A 22,535-nucleotide genomic window follows, 5' to 3' on the forward strand; every position below is an offset into this window, starting at 1 on the left:
CAGGTCTGGCCGAGATTCTGCCCTAGAGAACAGCGCATTCATGAGGGTCATTCTGGACCTTGGCAACCTTGCCCCGCTCTTTGCATGCGTTACCGGATCAACCCTGTCCTGATACCAGAAAGTCTGTTGTGGGCTTGAGCACCATGGCCGTCTGTGTGCTCCTGCAATGGTCCTTAAATATCGTGGTAGATACTTAAGCTGTTAATGAGAGTTTAGTTGGCTTCATAGGCTTGATGGATTCATTTCTCTACTGTTAGGTGCATGCCGCCCTATGCTGTACCTCTTGTGCCTGAAGGAGAAGTTGTCAGTGTCTTTCCCAGAGTGGTCCTCTTAAAGAAGAGGGTAAGATTCGTATTAAAGTCTTTTGGCTTAAACCAAAGGTGGGTGATGGCCAACACTGGTTGCAGTTCTTTTCTGTCCAGATTTTCCAGCTGCAGTGTGGAGTGGGCTTGTCTTAAATAGTTCTAACTACGCTGATTTCTGTGTTCAAATGCTTTTCCCCACTGGGCTTTCCATGCAAAAGAAGGTAAGCTCGTCGGCGAGGGAGAAGAATATCACATTCTGGAATAATTCTAATCTCCCGTGCCAAAGCATCCTTCCTCCCCAGTGTGAACTTTTGCAGTCATCTTTGTCTTATCTCCATCATCTCTGATAATGTTCTATACCTCAGCTCATGCATGGCTCCCACTTATCTCAGGCACATACAAACGTACATAGGGGGTTAGCCATTTACACACCTGCTTAAGCTGGCTGAGACTCTGCCTAAAGCCCCCCCCCCCCCCCCACCGTCCTGCCCAGGACACTGAGCTCTTTCTTTCATTCATCTCTAGAAATGCTTTTAAATTGCTTCCTTCTCTCATCAGGCCTCCCAGAGATGAGAACTGAGCTTGCCATTTCACCTCACAGTGAGTATGTTCAACTCAGCGGCTACTTGATGCCATTTTTATTAAATCTGCCTTAATGTATGTTGCCAAGATGCACTCATTTGAATAATTATCCAGTGACATATTTTGGACCATTTCTATTCTTTTTGGTCCTATATTCCTATATATGATCATCTTCGTCAGACTAATGCAACAACTAGCAAACTATTATCTTGTGTACTTCTTGTGTACCCAAGTGACATCCAGAGCGAAAACTAAGAATACAAGATTTTCTTGCAAAATACACAAATAGGAACTCTTTAGTCCTGCACAATTGACATTTACTAGATGCTTCTGGAAGATGATGGTGATGATTTATGATATTTGTGATTAATAAATCACACCTGCTCAAATGTGATTGAAAAATTACCTAATTTGGGTTGATGCCCTCTGAACACTATGAGTTGTGTATTCTATGGCTGTTACTCATTCCACAGAAATTTTTCTCATTTTGTTTAATGTCTCTAAAGTTTTTATTCTCCCTCCTAAAGGTCCAGCCGTCCTGAGTTTTTCTTCTCCTTTCATTCTCTGTTTGTTTTTTCTTTCCCACGACTTCGTTTCTGGTTCATATTCATTTTCTCAGAGCTTCAGGACTTCCTGCAAAATGCTTTTGTCATCACTCAGCAACATCCTTCCATCACTTCGCTATAGTCTGGTTGCCATAGCATTCTGCCTTGGTGCAGACACTATAAGCAGCAGAGGGAAAACAACATTCCTCATTCATTAATCATTGGCTCAGTCTCCAAGTCAACGTAGCAGATGTTCATCCATACAGGATGGTCAGTGAGTCATCTCTGAACCAAGAACTTGTGTAAATGATTATTTACTTTTTACCTAAAGGTCAACTGTTTGGTCTAGATTAAGTTACTGGTGGCGTCAAGTTACATAAAATACAGGTCAAAAAAATGGATCAACAATTTAGAAAATTAGTTTACAGTGGTCTTAGACCTTTCCATGCCTAGGTAAGATTTTTTCTTTCTTTCAGTGAACTTTTCTATTTTTGTAAAGGATTTTTGGGTAATTTTAGAGAGCCCTAAAGTTCCACTTCTAATAATTCATTAAATCATATTTAAGTTTGTTTTAGATCTTATGAGAATCTCCACTTTATGAAAATTTCATCACTTTTTAAAGTTAATTCTTTTAATATTTCACATCAGTCCTTGGCCTTCTTAGGATATGAACTATTGTAATGAGTTCTTTTCTGTAGAGAAATATGTTTATAGCTCTGCTTAAATTCCTTGTTAATTTCTATTGATGTGTGCTGAAAATGTTAGGATGTAAAAGAGTTCATTATTTCTCTCTCTTTTTAAAGCAATCTATATCAGAGATGAAGCTATATTAGTGTTAACATATAGGCATAAAGAGTGTAGTTAAATTAAAAATTATTTGTGGTTCAGCAGGTTAAGAACTCAACATAGCATCCATGAGGATGCAAGTTCGATCCCTGGCCCCACTCAGTGGGTTAAGGATCCAGCTTTGCAGCAAGCTACAGCATAGGTGGCAGATGTGGCTCCGCATTCCCAAGGATGTGGTTGTGGTGTAGGCTGGCAACTGTAGCCCTGATGTGACCCTTAGCCCAGGAACTTCCATATGCTGCAGGTGCAGCCATAAAAAGAACAAAAAATTATTATTTGAAAAAAGAATTTGGGTAGAGTTGAAATAGAAATGGAGTTAATATGTAGTTCCCATTCTGGCTCAGCAGTAATGAAACGAACCTGACTAATATCCATGAGGATATGGGTTTGATCCCCAGCCTCACTCAGTGGGTTAAGGATCCCGCATTGCTATGGCTGTGGTGTAGGCCAGCAGCTGTAGCTCCAATTGGACCCCTAGCCTGGGAACTTCCGTATGCCACAGGTGTGACCCTAAAAAGACAGAAAAAGAAAGGAAAGAAGGAAGGAGGGAAGAAAGGAAGAAAGAAAGAAAGAAAGAGAAAAATGGAGTTAATGGAGAAAAGCTGTTGGGTAGAAAATGGGAGGCTCAGGTATGTCCAGCAAGCAAAAAAAGGGAAAGAGGAGACTGAGTTCTGAAACCTGGCAGTCGTGGTCTTATGTCTTGTTTAAGCCACTTACTAGCTGTATGACCTTGGGCAGTTGTGTTAATTACATCTTAACCTTCTCACTTGTAAAACGGAGGTGATAATAACAACAGGCTTGCAGGCTTTCTAGGGTCATTGTGAGAAATAAATGAATAAGGCATTTTAGCAGTATGCTTGGCACATAACATTATAAAATATTTCATTTTGGGGGAGTGATTATTATTCATTATTCATTATTATTATTATTATTATTATTATTCATTATTCATTATTATTATTTTGTTTATTTTTAAAAATCTGGATAAGAGCCCCTTGATGGCTTAGAATGCTCCTTAGGTGTAGAGGATATGACTCAAGAAATGACAGGTAGGGGAAAATGTAATAAATAGAATTCCATCCTGAGCTTACGAAAAACCCCATTTTCATCAACTCTAAGTGCAATTGAACCTAAGCAAAATCTTTTTTTTTGAAAATTATTTATTTAATAATCTCCTCCCTTTCATTTTCTTTTCCTGAAAACACAAATATTTGCATGGGAATTCCTAACAGTCTGTTAATTTTCTTTCCCATGATTCATTTCTTTTTCTACCTCTCCTTTTACCTGGGATTTTTTTTTTAATATTTTATTTTTTTTCCCACTGTACAGCAAGGGGATCAAGGTATTCTTACATGTATACATTTTTCCCCCACCCTTTGTTCTGTTGCAATATGAGTATCTAGACATAGTTCTCAATGCTACTCAGCAGGATCTCCTTGTAAATCTATTCCAAGTTGTGTCTGATAAGCTCAAGCTCCCCGATCCCTCCCACTCCCTCCCTCTTGATTAGCCTTGAATAAAGAAGTTTTCACTTGGGATAGACCATAATGCAAGATAATATAAGAAAGGGAATGTATATATATGTATGACTGGGTCACTTTGCTCTGCAGCAGAAGTTGGCACAATGTTGTGAATCAACTATATTTTAATAAAAAAATTCAACTAAAAATAGTTATTATATAGTACTCCATAGTAATAGTAGTATGATATATGGTATAATATAATAATAACATAATATATAGTTCATATAGTTCATGCCTCTCAAATTTTATAATATATGATATTATCATTATATTACACTATATATATTTAACCTAAAAACTATATATATATATATAATTATATAGTTAACACAATCTCCATCTTTTATACTGTGCCAGCTTTTGCCCAGTTCCCATATTTCTCCAACCTCTAATCTATGCATACCAAAAGAAATTGTGAATTGAGTGAAAAAAATTGGTTTACATTACTTTAATGGGGGTGGTGATGAGGTGGGGTCCCCTAGTCTAAATTCCAGCCTTGAACTTTAGCAGGGCCCCGTAGATAGAATCACAAAGACTTACCCCAGATAAATGCTGGTGGTCAGGATCAGCACCACTTCATCCGTAATCCTAAAGATCTGCAGGCCCCAGGGGACGTGTATCCAGGTTTCCTGCTCTCCCACCTTGAAACAAAAGTGACTGAACTTTAATGCCTTTGAAGTTTGAAGGTTGGAAAAAGAGCGGGGAGCTGGGATCAGGCTTTGAATAGTTTGAGGCATTTAATTAAGGGAAAGACAAATTAAGTTAACAAATCTTTCCTCTTAAGATGTCATGAATCCAGTAGATTCTTTTTTATAATGTGAATTTCTCAGTGGAACCTGCCGCCCACTTCCCCCCTTCCTTTTCCAAACCATGGTTTTAGAAGTACTCACAAAGTTTTTAATTTTCACAGTAGCTGCAGGTGTTGGCAGAGAAACATTTTGTGACGCTAAATAGTTCATACCACTCAAATTTGTAAATAGGTAGGTCTAGGTATGTGAAACATATCAGTTCTTTACACTGGCAATTAGATGAATGCTGAACCCTAGAATTACAAATAGTATTATTTTTATAAATATCTTTAATGAGATTTAATTAAATTTTCAAAAAATAAATGAAGGTTTAGATAATTTTGCTTAAAAATTTAAAGTAAGTAACTTAAGTTGATCAAATAAAATTTTTGAGAAACATTTTGATAAATGTAATTTGTATTTTCTATTTTAATTAATAGTTATAGAAAAGATCTTTTAAAAAGTATGTAAAAGTGGTTTTGGAATTTTTTTTTACCTTTGCATTCATTTACATTTTGGTTGAAAATATATAGTCAAAATTTGTCACTTAAAGTCACTACTGTAAATTTTTCTTCAAGTCATTACTGTCAACTGAGCAAATATTTTTAATTAATTAATTTTTTTTAATGGCTGCACCCACGGCACTTGGAAGTGCCCAGCCCAGGGATCAAATCTAAGCTGCAGCTGCGACCTGCACCAAAGCTGTGGCAATGCTGAGTCCAGGGATTGAACCCTTGCCTCCACAGCTACCCATGTGGCTGCTGTTGGATTTGTAACCCACTGTGCCATAGTGGGAACTCCTAAACAAATACTATATAATTATCTTCATTATAACAACATAATTATTGATTTTGTGGGAAAAAAATGAAAAATAAACTTCATGGAGTTATTTGCAATTTATGAGTTACATGTCTTATCTTACAACTTGTACTGTAACAAAATATCCTGACCTATACAAAAATAATTAAATTTAGTCATTCACTGGTTTACTGATTTGTAGTGTTAGAAAAACCACAGCTATGTGTACATTTTTCTATTTTGTCATTATGAAGGTGTATTTGTTAAGGTGGTAAGACATTTTTTTCATAGTTTTTAGTGTGATTGTTAGTGTCTAATTATTTCATCCAATACATGTCTGGATTTGTCATCTTAACCTTCTGACTCACAAAGGTTAGGGGCACGGCTGCATGGACTCAGAACGAAGCATCCACAGGAAGTAGTTCCTTTCATCCTGTTTTCTAGAGATGACTTTATGGAAGCATCCTTTATGGCCATATGACAGAAATTGCTTCCTGTACACTGACCTCGCAGAAGCTGACCCGCGCATCCATGTCAGTTAATTATGGTCCCATATGCAGGTTCCTTGATCCCAGAGACTGCCATGGCTACACTCTCTATGTCGCAGCCTTTGTCTTTAGAAATAGATCTTTTATGGTAGAACTGTGTCACGTACTGATCTCGAGAACAAAAAGGAATTAGAGGGTGGAATTAATAATAGTCACTGTTCTAAAAAAAAAAAAAATAGGTGGAATTGCTGTCTTATTGTGGGAAAAATTAGAAACACTTAAACATCATTTTCCCTCCAAACCTGCTTACATTTTGTGTCATTTTCGGGAGGAACATATTTATGGACTGTTGCTATACAAAAACGTTAGGCACCTATTTACTGTGGTATTTAAATGAAAAAGGAAGCATTGTAAATGCGTTAGTAACTGTCTCCTCATATGAGGTATGCATCATACTGTTATTACATGAATTCAAGATAAAAATACATTCAAAGTTCATTCTTTACAGAATTTATAATTTCAGTTCTATTTTTTTCCTTTTAAGTACTTTAAAAACACCGCTTTTTGTACTGCCAAAAAAAAAAAAAAAAAAAAAGAAAAGGAAAAAAAGAGAAAAGGATATACGTCTGTGCAAATGTGACTGTGTCTGTGCTGATGTGAAGTTTGTTGAATTTTTCTCACCTTACTCTATTTTTGTCAGTGAGATTAATCTGGAAGATCCTAAGTGCAGGCCCTATGACTTGCCATTAGGGAAATGGTTCGAACTTGGCAGCCTCACCCCTGAGAGCAGTGCCTTTCTCTCCTCCTCCTTAGATGCTCTCCTTCTAGGAAAAGCCTCTGAATAAAGAAGGGAGCAAATCGAACAACCCTGGGAAGTGAATTGACCCCTCTTACTTATTCCTACACTCCCTTTCCTTCTGCAAAAATACTACAACTAACTGACACCTAAACCCCACAGCTGCTCCTGTTATGGGATGGGGTCCCTGATGACGGATGACTCTATCATCGTCTCTCCTAAACAGTTGAGTACCTTGACCTTGCTACTTTTGTGTGACCTTCTTGTGTTTCTTGTGACCTTCAGGGCTCCTCTCTGGTTAAAGACCAAGGTAGGAAGTGCCTTATTTCTCAGAGAGGAAGAAATCCGATCCCACAGCTACAATATTTAATTTTCTAATAATCTTTAATTTTCTAATAATCACTGAAGTACCTTTTGTCTGTGGTATTGGCTCCCCCAGACTACCCAGAAAGCCTGTAGTAGAGACTTTCAATGCTTTTTTACATTCTTAGGTGATTGGAACTTACAAATAAGCATTAACAAATAATTACGAATAGGATCTTGTGAAATTTGTCTGTGGGTCCATATTATAAATGTTTTGTGTTAATCCATGCAGAGAGGAAGTTCTGGGCAGTGGTTTTGTCACTACTGGTAATCAGGATCACCTGTACAGCTTTTAGAAATTCAGATTCCTGGGCTCATTGTTGACCCACCAAATAAAAAATGGGGGTCGGCGGCAAGGATGGGGGAGTTGGAAGTTATGCTACATAACCTCCACTTGCCTGTCCACATGCATCCATCACTCTTTTCCATTCTGCTTTGTATCCAAGAGGCTGATCAGTACAAGCAACGGTAGTGAGCATCCTTGCCTTTTGGCTTCCAGGTTCTTCCACAAAGGGGGCTCTAGGGGAAGACAGGAGGGAAGAATGAGGGTGTGTCTGGGAATTTATTACCCCTCACCCCTCCCTGCAGGTTGTTTCTAGCTGGAGACCTCCCACCTGAAGGTCCTGTCCAAGCTGTTCTCTCCATAGGATTGTGTCCTCATAACCATTCCCTTCCTTGTCTCTTTGATCTTCAGGTGATAAGCTTCTGGGTTCCTGTACTTTCTCTTGGAGTTTTCTTACACTCTGCCCAGGTCTTTTAAATAAATTATTTTAGACTTGTGGTTGTCAAGGGGGAAGGGGGAGGGAGTTGGATGGATTGGGAATTTGGGGTTAATAGATGCAAACTATTGCACTTGGAATGGATAAGCAATGAGATCCTGCTGTACAGCACTGGGAACTATATCTAGTCACTTATGATGGAGCAGGATAATGTGAGAAAAAAAGAATGTGTACATGTATGTGTAACTGAGTCACCTTGCTGTGCAGTAGAAAATTGAAAGACCACTGTAAACCAGCTATAATGGAATAAATAAAAATCATTATAAAATAAAAAAATTTAAAAATAAATACAGAAAAAATAAATTTTAAATTAAATGTTTTTTTAATTTTTTTTTTTAACCACTGATATGGCAGTTCTTGGGCTAGGGGTCAAATCGGAGCTGCCACTACTGGCCTATACCACAGCCACAGCAATTCAGGGTCTTTAACCCACTGAGTGAGGCCAGGGATCGAACCTGCATCCTCACAGAGACAACATGAGCCACAACGGGAACTACAAATAAAATATTTCTTAAATTATCTAATTTGAGTGTATAATCTCTCTCTCTCTCTCTCTTTTTTTTTTTTTGCTAGAATCCTGATAGGGAGTTGAAAATATCTATCTAAAATGTTTGGCATCTCTTTGTTCCTGAAGATAGCACATTGTTGTATATTGTACAGATACATTGAGTTTGTTTAGAACAAGTTTTCATGGTTTATCCTTGTTGTTCATGATTTTTTTTTAAATTTTGGCTTTTGAAATTTATTACACTCATTTTGCGTACAGTTTGAATTTTGGAAAAAGCATACATGCCTGTGTAATCACTCTGACAATCAAGTTAAAGAAATATTTCAATCACAGCAAAACTTCTGTGTCCCTTGCTAATCTATCTCTTCTCTACCCCGACCCCAGGCAAAAACTGATCTGCCTTCTGTCACTCCAGATTTGTTTTGCCTCTTCTAGAGTTTTATATAAATGCGGATATGCAATATGTATTCTCTTGTGTCTGTTTCTTCAGTTATCATAATGTTTTTGAGATGCATCAACATTGTTGTGTCTGTCAATGGCCTGTTTTCTTTTTTTTTTTAACTGCTAAGGAGTATTCCAATATATAAGCATGCCACAACTTATTAATCCATTCTGTATATCCATAGCCATTAAATATCCATTTATGGTCATGTGAGTTATTTCCCATCTTTAACTATTGTGAATAAAGCTGTTGTGAACATTTTTGGATGTCTTTTTGTGGATATTTGGTTTCATTTCTTTTGGGTAAATGTCTAAGAGTGGAATTGCCAAATCTTAGGGTTAGCATATGTATCTTTATTAGTTGACACCTTTATAAGATTGATCTTATAATCCATAAATATGACATATATATCCATCTAAGTTGGTTTAATTAGTTAATTAATTAATTTTTTTTTCTTTTTAGGGCTGCACCCGCAGCATATGGAGGTTCTCAGGTTAGGGGTCGAATCAGAGGTACTGCTGCCGGCCTGTGCCACAGCCACAGCAACACAGGGTCTGAGCTGCGTCTGTCACCTACACCACAGCTCACAGCAACACCAAATCCTTAACCCACTGAGTGAGGCGAGGGATCAAACTGGCAGCCTCATGGTTCCTAGTCGGATTAGTTTCCACTGCACCATGACGGGAACCCCAGTCTTGTTTAACTTCTCGTATCATGTCCTGTAGCCTTTTTTTCAGTAGAAGTATTGAAGAATAGAATTTTTTTTTTTTTTGGATGTACTCACAGTGAATGAAAACCTCCTGGGCCAGGGATCAAATTCAAGCCGTGACCATGAATTACACCACAGCTATGGCAATGCTGGATTCTTAACCTAGTCTGCCAGGCCAGGGATCAAACTCACGCTTCAGCAGTGACCTGAGCTGCAGCAGAGACAATGCCAGATCCGTAACCTGCTGCGGCTCAGCGGGAGCTCCTAGAAATCTTTTTTTTAAAATTGAATTACAGTTGATTTACAATGTTGTGTTAATTTCAGCTGTATATAAAAGTGGTTCATTTATACATACATTCATATATACATATGTATAGCAAATATGTATATATATTTTTCTTCTTTATATTCTTTTCCATTATGGTTTACCTCAGGATATTGAATATAGTTCCCTTTACTATAGTAGCTCCTTGTTTATTTGTTCTAGATGTAAAGTTTACATCTGCTAACACCAAACTCCTACTCTGCCCCAACTCTGATAAGCACAAGTCTGTTCTGTTTCTGTGAGTTGCTTCTGTTCTGTAAATATGTTCATTTGTACCATATTTTAGATTACACATATTTTAGACTCTGTTATCATATGGTATTTGTCTTCCTCTTTCTGACTTACCTCACTTGGTGTGGTAATCTCTGTTTGCACCATGTTGCTGCAGTTGGCTTTATTTCATTCTTTTTTATGCCTGAGTAGTATTCCATTGTATATATATACCACATTTGGGAGTAGACATCTTGAATACCCTTTCTTAGATTTATCTCATAACTTATTTAACTTATTTTATGTTTGCTAGTGGTATTACAAGCATTATAAATTTTAAAATTCCATTTTTTATTTGTTGTTGGTCTTTAGAAACAAAGGTGACTTTTACATACTGACCTTGGAACCAACTATCTTGCTAAACTTACTTGTTAATTCTAATAGTTTTATTTTCTTTTGCATTTTGTATATGCAAAAATCAACTTACTTGCAAATGATGGACACTTTTATTTCTTGCTTTCTAATTCTTAGGCTTTTTTCCCCCTTTTCTTATCACACTGGCTAGAACTGGATGATTTTCAGTAGTATTATTAATAGGCATCCTTGTCTTTTTATCACTTTGGGGAAAGCTTCACATATTTCACAACTAAATACGGATTTGAGGGAGACATTCTTCTTTTTTAAATCCGTGTAAAGAAGTTTATTAGTATTCTGATATCTCATGATTAATTTGAAATGTTTTTTGTTTTTAAAATTTTTTATTAGAGTATAATTGATTTACAGTGTTGTGTCGAGATATTCTTTATCAGATTAGAGAATTCCGTTCTATTCTTTGCATTTAAGTGTACTATTAAAGTGTTTCATGAATGAGTAATGGATTTTTCACAAATGCATCTTTATTTTTTAATTTTTTGCCTTCTTTTAGGGCCACGCCTGTGGTATATGGAAGTTCCCAGACTAGGGATCAAACTGGAGCTGCATGCCACAGTCATAGCAACACGGGATCCAAGCCGTATCTGTGACACCACAGCTCACACAAATACCGTATCTTTAACTCACTATGGGAGGCCAAGGATCAAACCCGCATCCTCATGGATACTAGTTGGGTCCATCACCTGCTGAGCCACGATGGGAACTCCCATAAATGATTTTTAAGACCTTATTTGGATTATTATCTCTCGACCACTTTTTATAAATTTGTTATTTGCATACTTATTCATTTTTTAAGAACCTACTTTTTATTTTCTGTATCCATCACAACTGGGGTAATTAAATTTGATACTCTCTCATGTTTATTTGCATATTTTCCCCAAACTTTGAGAAAACTCTTATTTTAGTGTCTTGAGTAAAAACAAAAAAGGATGTTTATTTAAATGCACATTTTATGACATTTTTAAGATGATTAAAGTCATTTTCAGTTTTATGCTTTTTTTATGGGTAATGCCCTAAAACATATGTGTAAACTCTGAAACCTACTTATATTTAAAACGGCTTATAATCTCTATACGTTGTTTTATTTCTTGTGAACCTACAACTCAAATAATGATTGCATCTAATTTTAGAAGAAATAAAGTTAACAAAATAACTATGAGCTCTTTGGAACCAAAAATAGGGAGATAAGAGTTGGTAAAAATGATCTTTAGAAAATATAAATCTGCAGAGTTAGTTCTTAGCGACTCAAAATGTGAAATTCTTTGTGACTTTTGGGGTCAATCTAGTGTTAATTTTCAGAGGTCACATTCCTAGTACACAGGCTCTGAGATGGGGATTAGAGCACAGGGGGTTTGTTAGGAGCCTTTTCTGTAAGGGAAGCCACATTAGATCAATGGAGAAGTCAAATTGCAGTGCAGTTGTGACGGAGACCAGAGTGATACCCACAGGGACTTCTAAAGCTGGGATGGTCTTCAGAGTCATTTTACTGTGAGGCAGGCAATGGTCAAAGTTTTATACTTCTCCCTTGACCAGTCATAGCGTATTGGCTGCCCTCTGGAGGGACGTGTAACCTTGGACCAGGGCAGTTCCTGGAGAGGGGCTGTGCTAAGAACTCCTTCACCAACTTTTCCAGCAGCCAGGGAATGAAAGCCTTCATCCTGAAGGGGAGATCTGGATAGCACACCATGGCATTGACTACACTGTGTTTAAGAAGATAGGCTATGGAACCGAATGATCTAGCACTGGGTTAATCCATCTTGCCTGATAATGCTTTGATTTTGTTTATGGAGTGCCCTGCCACAGTTTCAACTGTGCTATAAGGGAGAGAGATGGGATTGGGATTTGCAGATGGCTGTTTTTTGAGTTTCAGTTCTGCCATTTTACAGCTCTTTGTGTACTTTTCAGTAAGGTCACAACTAATTTGCATCTCAGTTTCCTATTCTTTTTTTTTTTTTTTTTTTTTTATTTTCCCACTGTACAGCAAGGGGGTCAGGTTATCCTTACATGTATACATTACAATTACAGTTTTTCCCCCACCCTTTCTTCTGTTGCAACATGAGTATCTAGACATAGTTCTCAATGCTATTCAGCAGGATCTCCTTGTAAATCTATTCTAAGTTGTGTCTGATAAGCCCAAGCTCCCGATCCCTCCCACTCCCTCCCCCTCCCATCAGTTTCCTATTCTATTCAGTGAAAATAGTAGTATGTCTTAAAGTTTAAAGGCATAAGAAATTGGTTGATGAACTCTTACTGTATATATCCCTTTTGTGGTTTTGCTGAAGGACTTTCTGCAATCATTTGCAAATTTACTTTATAGCTATTTATAAACCACATCCCATGGAGTGATTTTTAAATCATTTCCTTGCACTATTTTAGAAGCAGGGTAAAGTGGCTTATTCTAAGGACCTCTAAATAAATAAATTAATCTCACATAGACCTGACTTTTCCTAAAATAGATAGAGCAATGGCCATTTCCATAGAACCCCATAAAGAGCTTGAACTTGAACCCCATACAGAGCTCTGCTCTTATGATCAGCATTACATTTAGTTTCACAAGAAAATTACGCCTTTACTAGAAGGCCAAGTAGACTTAGAAAACTGATATTTTTACTATTTAGTCATGCATTTTTGCACCCAAACCCAAGTGTTAATATAAACAAGGAGAAAAATGGATCATACAAGCTAGTGAGTTAGTTACCAATTTCCAGAAAAATGCTCTCAAAAATTTCCTTGCTGAAGATTTCATTATCTCTCTTATTCAAGTCATCTTTTCCTCTGTCATGTGTGTATGCTGATTACTGTCTTTCAATAGGACATACATGGTTTTCTTTCTCTTTCCGCAGCACAGATGATCAATTCATAAGCAGTGGCCATTTGGGGGCTGAATGTTTGTTTACCCTATACTAAGTTGGATATTTTTTCTGTGGTTCATCCTTAATGAAGACAGTTGAGGTGGAGGCTGTAGCTGGGTTCAGAGGGGGAGTACCTTGGGGGAACCTATCCCGAATTAAATCATGGCAGCTAGTAGTCTGTCTGACCTTTGTAATGCTCCAGGACTGTAAAATGTATTATCTCCCCCAAATGCTACTACAATGCATTTTTCTTCTCTCCTTTCCCTGCCCCTGAAATGACATTATATGATTTCCTCTTGTAGGCAAGTTAGTTAATAGCTAAATTCCATCCAAATCAATTTGTGACTAAGTAAACACCTCGTAATAAATAACACACTTTCAAAGTACATGTTTTTGGATTGATCTGACCTCGTCCAACAGGATCTGCCAATATTATTTTACATTAACTTCTGTCATGTTTAAATGCTTTTATAGGCTAATGGGGCGGTTTGTAATTTTGTTCTACCTAGGCTGTTTCTCAGATAGATGGCACATGACGGATAAATAAGATGTCTGCCAAGGTATTTGTATGGGCTGTTCACTGAGGGTTTCCTCGCTTCCTGCCCGCACACACAGAAGCTACCCTGGGAAATGAATGTGCCAGGATAAGTTATCTGGGCCTCATAAAATCTTTTTCAGAAGATTGAAATAAAGTCAGTGCTTGCCGAAGACAAATCAATTGTGACATTTCTGAATAGAGTGCGATGCATTTAATTAGCACAAGACATACTGGCAAATGCTGAATTACCCAATAAATCACTGGATGCTGGCGCCCATACCTAGCCAGCAATCAGCTGTCTTGTGAGATGTACAGCAAGTGATAATAGGGAGATCTGGCCATTTGTGTTGTCACTTTGCCCCATTTTCTGCTCAGTTTTTTTCTATTTTGACATTTGCACGCAGAGCCCTCTAATTACGCTGAACTATCAGCGAACGCTATGCCCACCCACTCTGAGAATATTTGGCAAATATTTGCATTGGCAAAGGACATCGACTGTTGTCATCTTGTGGCTTCTAAGGTCCTCCGTGGTAGGGGAGTAAGTGCAGATAAAAAATCCTCAACACAGACATGCTAGAAAAGCAGCTAGCAGGGTCATTGGATTGCAGTTCATTGAAAAGATTGAAGGTGTTACTTCAGTCATTTTTAAGTCTGACAAAGATATCTACCAGTTTAGGCAGAAAAATGGCTTACTTTAATGTTTGACACCTTTGGTTAATTTTTTTTTTTTTAACCTTGTAACTTAGAAGCTACTTCAGTCTGTCTTTGAAATGTTACAGCTAAAGAGCATTGAGGCTTCAATCCAATGTTTTGGCTATTGTGAATCTGAGGAAAAAAAACTGCAAATGAATTTGAAATGAGTCTTGCTGGCTCTGGAAGACAAGGCAGAACATTCCTTCCAATTGAGGGATATTTTGTGCATAAATTGGTGGTTCTGCTAGTCCGCCTTTTATTGACTAGGTTTCTGTGATGCAAACCGTAGGGTGGCTTCCCAAATAAAGACTAGATCCTAGGAAAGACCCCAGTTCTTCCCCCACCACATGGCTTCTCATCCTCTGGCACCATGTGAAGTGGTGACATTTCAGTTTCTCACTGGTGGATAGGTGCAATGTAAGGAAACAAGCAGCCTTTTAATTGTAAAGAATCTCAAGATTGTTGCTGAAACTTGGCCTCTGTCCACCAATGCTGAATAGAAACATGGAGTTTGGGGTGAAGGAGAAAAAGAGGGCTTTTATTACTTTGCCAGGCAAAGGAGGCCACAGCAGGCTAATGCCTTAAAGACTGTGCCCTCCATTGGGAAGAATTGCAGGGAGTTTTATAGTAAAAAGGAGAAAAACAGGTTTAGGGGTAAGAATCAGGGTTGAGGGCAAATATGCATTCTTCTTTCTTTGGGGGAATCTTTAGTTATCGAGGCTGGTGTCCTGAGATCTCAGCGGGACTCTGGTGGTTTTCTCGGTTATCATATCTTCGTCTTTCCTAAAATAAAAACACTTGTGAAAAAGGCATATTGATCAGAGATTAGGGCAATCTAGGCAAGTCCCCCCCACCACAAAAAAGATATCATGTGCTTATAATCTTTGACCCACAGGCATTTGTGCTCAGAGTGCCTAAGCTGTAGCTCGCAGGTGATTGTGTTTAGGATGTAATGAAGCCAGGAAGAAGCGCAAGGAAGGATGCTTAGCTATTTAATTTTAAACTAGTCATTTCTAAAAGAAGAATTAGGAATATAACTTTTCTCTTAGGTGTATGAGATGCCTGCATCAAGATCTGAAAAGCTGGAGTCTGATTTTCCTGGATGGTAGAAACCCTAGAAATACTAGAACCCCTGGTAGTGCTATGGCTTCTAATGACAACGCGGAGAGGAGAGAAGGAATCTTTAACACCTGGGAAGGTCCCACCTCTTTCCTCCATCCCCCATCCTAAGATAGGAATGGGGAAGAGATCCCTCTCTTCCCCAAGGCATCTATGGGAGCAGGGAGACAAGCATAAATTACAAAATAAAACCCACAGGCATCCAACAATAGCTGCTACATAGATCCTACCGAAATCCATCAGCACCCTGTACTTTCTTCCTGGTTCTCCTCATTACTGTGCTTAGGGACAATGATTTCCCAGCCTCAGGGGTTGGAACCTAGGTCAGGTTAAACCTGTCATGCTAATTTCATCCCTATTGCCAATGACTGGTTGAAGAAAGGGGATGTCATACTGTTCTGACCAATGGGATGTTGGGGTAGGTTCTGTCAGACAGGTTCCAGGACAGTTTATTTGCTCTTACATGGAGGCACAGAAAGTAATAATCTGTCTCTGAATGCATTTGAAGGAGGAGAACTAGAGATGATGTAATTATTTTTAGCAACAAGAGCACAGCCTGAGGGCTAAAGCCAACCCTTTAAGGATGGAAGTGTGAACAGATGATCCATCATCCCAGCTGACTGGACCAAGGGTGTTTCCATGACTTTGTACTTTAAATCCTAAAACCTGGAATGGGCCAGCCATGTGGGGACAGGTTGGTTACCCTAGAAAAGACTGGGTGTTTGGCCATATCATCAAGCTGTTGAATTAATCAACCCTGCAAAAGGTCTGGGGACTTTAATCATTGTGATAAATGTCCTTATTATTCATGCTATTCTGAGTTGTGCTTTGTTTCATGTGGCTGAAAGTTCCTAAATGACCAATATGGAAGGAATTTTATTCTAAATAAAACCCAACAAAAATGAGTGGTGCTAGAGTCATAGAAAGATTTTCTCTTTTTAAACAAGATTGGGCGTGTTCAGGGTGGTATGGCTGTAGATGATATAGTCTTTTTAAATGTGTTCTTGTTAATCTGAAACCTTTCACTTATAGTCTTTAATTCATAGACACATTGAAGTTCACTTAATAGGAATTAATAATCAGTTTATAACCAACAATATCATTTTGACCTATCACTTTACATGGCCACTCTCTGCTCTTATGATATAGTTAATTCTTAGAAATATAAATTACCATAAAGCAGACCAACCCTGGACTATTGTTCACACATCTTTTGTATCAGCAACAATAAAAGTCAAATGAGAAGTTAAGAATTCAAAATTCTTAATTAGCAACTTCAAATGACCAAAATGGCAAAGAGCAAGCACTAGTATAAAAGGAGGCCTTTTTAAAATTAAAGTATAATTGATTTACAATGTTGTGCCAATTTCTGCTGTATAGAAAAGTGACTAAGTCACATATATATTCTTTTTAAAGTATTTTTTCCATCATAGCCTTTCCCAGGAGATTGGGTATATATCCCTATGCTATATATAAGACCTTGTTGTTTATCCATTTTAAATGTTGTAGTTTGCATCTATGAACCCTAAATTCCCAATCCAACCCACTCCCTCCCTCTCCCCCTTGGCAATCTCAGGACTGTTCTCTATGTATGTGAGTCTGTTGCTGTTTTGCAGATAGTTTCATTTATGCCATATTTTAGATTCCACATATAGGTGATATCATATGGTATTTGTTTTTCTATGTCTGACTTACTTTAGTATGATAATCTCTAGTTGTATCCATGTTGCTGCGGATAGCATTATTTGGTTCTTTTTTATGGCTGAGTAGTATTCCATCAGATATAGGTACCACATCTTCTCAATCCACTCATCTCTCAATGGACACTTAGGTTGTTTCCAATATTATCTTTTAAAATTAATTTAAGACAATTTTTTTAAGGCAGCTTTGCTTCACTGAGTATCATTTTCATTGTCCGGAGCTGTATTTGTCATTCCATGCTTCCAGGGAGAAGGGTTACATTAGAAATCTGTCTCAGTGTAAGCAAAGCATTAGACAAAGAGCCACTTGTGTTCTTCAGTTTGCCTCTCACTTGACTGCATCACAAACACCATTGAGTATTTGTGGAGTGATTGTGGAGTGTTGACATTACCCATGACCTCAGGCCATCACTTCTGACACCTATTGAAACACAAGAAGAATGGTAGAACTTCACGCCACTGGAATCGCTTAATTGCCTGAGAATCATGGCCATAGCCACTCTGGAGAAAGTGCCAGAGATAATTGGACATCATACATTTGGCACTGGGAATGCTGGTATGGAGGGCTTTATCTCAGTGAGTGCCTTGGGGATCTGTTCACTGCCGTCTCTCCTGTTAAATGTGCTGTGATACCACTCATGAAATGAGGAAATGTTGCTGGCAACAGAACCGTCAGCTCACTGACCACACGTGGCCATTTATCTCCCTTTGTCAGAGCTGGATGGTGGCAGATTTCAATGTCTGGTCAATTGATGCTCTGAATCAGTGAACTGGCAGGACTTGTGCTGGATAGTCAGTGATGACAGCCTTTTAGGGGAAATCCTCAGTGGACTCAAGGAGGCCTTGCTCTCAATGGAGGGAAATACTGCACTTTGTAATTTGTACAACTTTAACAGATATTTCTCCTTTGGAAAAGATAAAAAATTTTAAAGGAATCCAAACTAAGCCGTTCTTCTAATTCCAGTTTTTTCCTATTCAGACCAAAGAAGAAAATCTACAGCGAGAATATCCAGTTTCCAAAATAACATGTTTTCAAAAATTGCTGCTTTACAACTGAGTTTTAGCCTTTTCTTGCTTTCTAGTATTGCAGTTTTTTCTTACAAAAACTTTTCTCTGATGAGAAGATATGGTTATAAATGTTTGATTTTTATCAGTTTGTCATTACTCACTTAACTTCCCTAGAGAAGTTTTACTCTGCCTCTTTATCTTTATGAACATACCAACTGCTCTGGGCATGACCCATAATAAATAAAATGTCCTATCTCTATAAGATAACTAGTAGTTTAAAAGCAGGCATCAAATCAGATACTGCTTCAGAAAGAATTTATTCTTTTCTCCAAAGAAAATTAGAGGAATCCTGAAATTTCCATCTAGACCAATGCTCGAGATGTCTCTTTTCCTCCTCCCCTTGAAATGAAATACTGAAGCATAGATGCTTAGAACTAGAACTCAGAGCAGAGATTTTGCAGTCCTATGGACTTGGAATTCAAATTTGCGTTTTGCCACTTATCTGTGTGACATGTATCACATTAAGCTTTCAGAGCTTCATTTTTTCTCATTTGAGTATTGGGATCATGATATCTGCTGCATCGAGTTGTTTTGTGGTGTAAAGCAATGAGCAGAGTACTGTACAGTTCTCAATAAATGATGTCATTGTAATTAGTAGTAACCTGGATTTGTGTTTCTTCTCATTCTGCCTACAATTTCTTCACGTGACCTTATAGTGCCCTCTCAAGCCTGACACATTCATCAAGCTGCCAGTGTCCTTGTCAGAGGATCTCTTTTACCTCCTATTTTGGAACATTTTCTCAGTGTCATCACTCTTTTAGCCAATGCACTTTGGTGTCACCTTTTACTTTTTATTATTTATTTTTGTTTTCATAATTAGAAATTTGATTATTCTTTATAGACACATGTGATAAATACACAGACAATCTTTTCTCCACACTGTAAGTCATTGTCAATATCAGAGAGAAAAGAAAAGAACAGAAACAGGGGTTTCTGCCATGGCACAATGGGTTAAGAATCTGACTGCTGTGGCTTGGGTTGCAGTGGAAGTGAGTATTTGATCCCAGGCCTGTGTAGTGGGCTAAGGTGTGGGTCACAGCTGTGGCTCAGATCTGATCCCTGGCCCAGGAACTTCCATATGCTGTGGGTATGGCCATTTACCTCTCCCCCTCCCCCCCAAAAAAAGAAAAAGAAAAACAAGAAGTTTTCTTGCTTTTCTTCCACTGGGTTGTGTTCAAAGAGAGAATTAAATATTGTATTCATTTCCTGAGGCTACCTTAACAAATGACAATAAACTGGGTGGCTTTAAGCAACAGAAATGTATTCTCTTAATGTTCTAGAGGCCAGAAGACCAAAATCTAGGTGTTGGCAGAGTTGGTGACTTCTAGGGCTCTGAGGGAAAATCCGTTCCATGTCGTCTTCCAGCTTCTGGTGGCGGCTGAAATCAATTACTTGATCACCTTGGCTTGTAACTAGGTCACTCCAATCCCTGCCTTCTTTGCATGGCCTTCTTCCCTATGTGTCTCCTATGCATCTCTGTGTATCTTCAAACCTACACTAGTCATTGGATTTACAGCCTACCCTATCCGGTATGACATCATTGTAACTTGGTTACATCTACAAAGAATCTTTTTTCCTAAAAAGGTCACTTTCTGAATGTCCTGGTGAATGTAAATTGGGGGTGGGCACTTTTCAACCCAGTAAAACTGTAAGTGAAAATTAATTTTAAAAAAGAAGAAATAAAGTCGTTCAGTCTCCTGAAGAATCTGCCATGAATGAAGTCTTTAGTACTTGGTCTCCTTTTTTAAAATTTTTTTGAGTTATAGTTGATTTACAATGTTCTGGTAATTTCTGCTGTACAACAAAATGATTTAGTTATACATATACACATATCCATGTTTTTTAAGATTCTTTTCTCATATAGGTTATTACAGAATATTGGCTAGAGTTTCCTGTGCTCTACAGCAGGTTCCCATTGACCATCTGTTCCATATACAGTGGTGTACATATGTCAATCCCAAACCCTCCGCATATCCCTCCCCACAACTTTTGCCTTTGGGAACCATAGATTTGTTTTTGAAGTCTGTGAGGCTGTTTCTGTTCTATAAATATGTTCATTTGTATCATTTTTTCAAGATTCCACATATAAGTGATGTCATGTGATGTTTGTCTTTGTCTGATTTTACTTAGTATGGTAATCTCTAGTTCCATTCATGTTGTTGTAAATGGCATTATTTCATTCTTTTTTACGGTGGTGTGTTACTCCTTTGAATATATGTACCAAATCTTCTCTATCCATTCCCCTGTGGATGGACATTTATGTTGTTTCCATATCTTGGCTATTGTAAATAGTGTTGTAATGAACATTGGGGTACATGTATCTTCAAATTATGGTTTTCCCTGGATATACGCCCAGGGATGGAATTGCTGGATCACATGATAGCTCTATTTTTAGTTTTTTGGGGAACGTCCATATTGTTTTCCATAGTGGTTGTACCAATATACAATCCTACCAACAGTGTAGAAGGGTTCCCTTTTCTCCATACCCTTTCTGGCATTTATTGTTTGTAGTCTTTTTGGTGATGGCCATTCTGAATGGTGTGAGGTGATACCTCATTGTGGTTTTGATTTGCATTTCTCTAATAATTAGTGATGCAGAGCATATTTTCACATGCCTTTTGATCATCTGTGTGTCTTTTTGGATAAATGTCTATTTAGATCTGCCCATTTTTGATTTCATTGTTTGGTTTTTTTGATATTGTGCTGCATGTGTTGTTTGTGTATTTTGGAGATTAATCCCTTGTTTCATTTGCAAATATTTTCTCCCATTTTCTCCCATTCTGTGGGCTGTCTTTTCATATTTATGGTTTCCTTTGCTGTGCAAAACTTGTAAGTTTTAATTAGTTGTTGTCATTTCCTTATTTATTTTTGTCTTTTTAAGGCTACACCTGTGGCATATGGAGGTTCCCAGGCTAGGAGTCAAATCGGAGCTATAGCCACTGGCCTACGTCACAGCCACAACAATGAGGGATCTGAGCCACATCTGCGACCTACACCACAGCTCATGGCAATGCTGGATAATTAACCTGCTGAGCAAGGCCAGGGATCGAACCTGTGTCCTCATGGATACTAGTCAGATTCATTTCCGCTGAGCCACAATGGGAACTACTTTTTTTGCTTGCTTTTATTTTCATTACTCAGGGAGGTGGATCTGAACAGATATCACTGCAGTTATGTCAAAGAGTGTTCTGTCTATGTTTTCCTCTAAGAGTTTTATAGTATCTGATCTTACATTTATGTCTTTAATACATTTTGAGTTTATATTTGCCTATGGTTCTAATTTCATTTTTTACATGTAGCTGTCCAGTTTTCTCAGCACAACTTATTGAGGAGACTGCCTTTTCTCCAGCAAATATCCTTGCCTCCTTTGTCATAGATTAGTTGACCATAGGTGTGTGAGTTTATCTCTGGGCTTTCTGTCCTGTTCCAGTGATGTATATTTCTGTTTTTATGCCAGTGCCATACTGTTTTGATGACTATAGATTTGTATTATTGTCTGAAGTCAAGGTGCCTGATTCCTCCAGCTTCATTCTTCCTTTTCTTTCTCAGGACTGTTTGGCTATTCCATGTCTTTTGTGTTTCCATAAATATTTAAAAATTTTTTGTTCTAGTTCTGTGAAAAAATGCATTGGTAGTTTGATAGGGATTGCATTGAATCTGTAGACTGCCTTGTGTAGTATAGTCATTTTGACAATATCAATTCTTTGAATCCAAGAACATGGTATATCTTTCCATCTGTTTTTGTCATATTCAATTTCTTTCAATGGTGCCTTATAGTTTTCAGAGTACAGGTTTTTTGCCTCCTTAGGTAGGTTTATTCCTAGGTATTTTATTCTTTTTGAGGTGATGGTTAAATAGAATTGTTTCCTTAATTTAGCTCTCATTGTTAGTATATAGAAATATAAGAGATTTCATTGTCATAATTTAGCTTTCATTGTTATATATAGAAATAGAAGAAATTTCATTGTTAGTATATAGAAATATTAATTTTGTATCCTGCTACTTTACTGAATTCATTGATGAGCTCTGTAGTTTTCTGATAGTATCTTTAGGATTTTCTAGGTATAGTATCATATCGTCTGCAAACAGAGACAGTTTTATTTATTCTTTTCTAATTTGTTTTCCT

General features: G+C 37.7%; 1 protein-coding gene across 28 annotated transcripts in view; it reads left to right on the forward strand.

Moving 5' to 3' along the window:
• RSU1 (Ras suppressor protein 1) overlaps positions 1-22,535 on the forward strand; it is an 883,461-nt gene that overhangs the window by 413,861 nt on the left and 447,065 nt on the right. For 5 of the 28 annotated variants that reach the window (XR_014817897.1, XR_014817898.1, XR_014817894.1 and 2 more), the window contains 2 exons: positions 258-342; positions 864-905. The exons of 18 other annotated variants lie outside the window; for them this stretch is intronic. The gene's annotated coding sequence lies outside the window, so the exon portion shown is untranslated. Of the gene's footprint in view, positions 1-257; positions 343-863; positions 2,810-22,535 lie in introns of those variants that run through there. 5 more of the 28 variants (XR_014817920.1, XR_014817917.1, XR_014817928.1 and 2 more) reach the window with 3 other exon arrangements.

The sequence above is a fragment of the Sus scrofa genome, chromosome 10, assembly GCF_054392235.1.
Source record: "Sus scrofa isolate SSC_HxYL_T2T_F1_AM1 chromosome 10, Sscrofa_HxYL_maternal_Yorkshire_Landrace_v2.0, whole genome shotgun sequence".
Lineage (NCBI taxonomy): Eukaryota > Metazoa > Chordata > Mammalia > Artiodactyla > Suidae > Sus > Sus scrofa.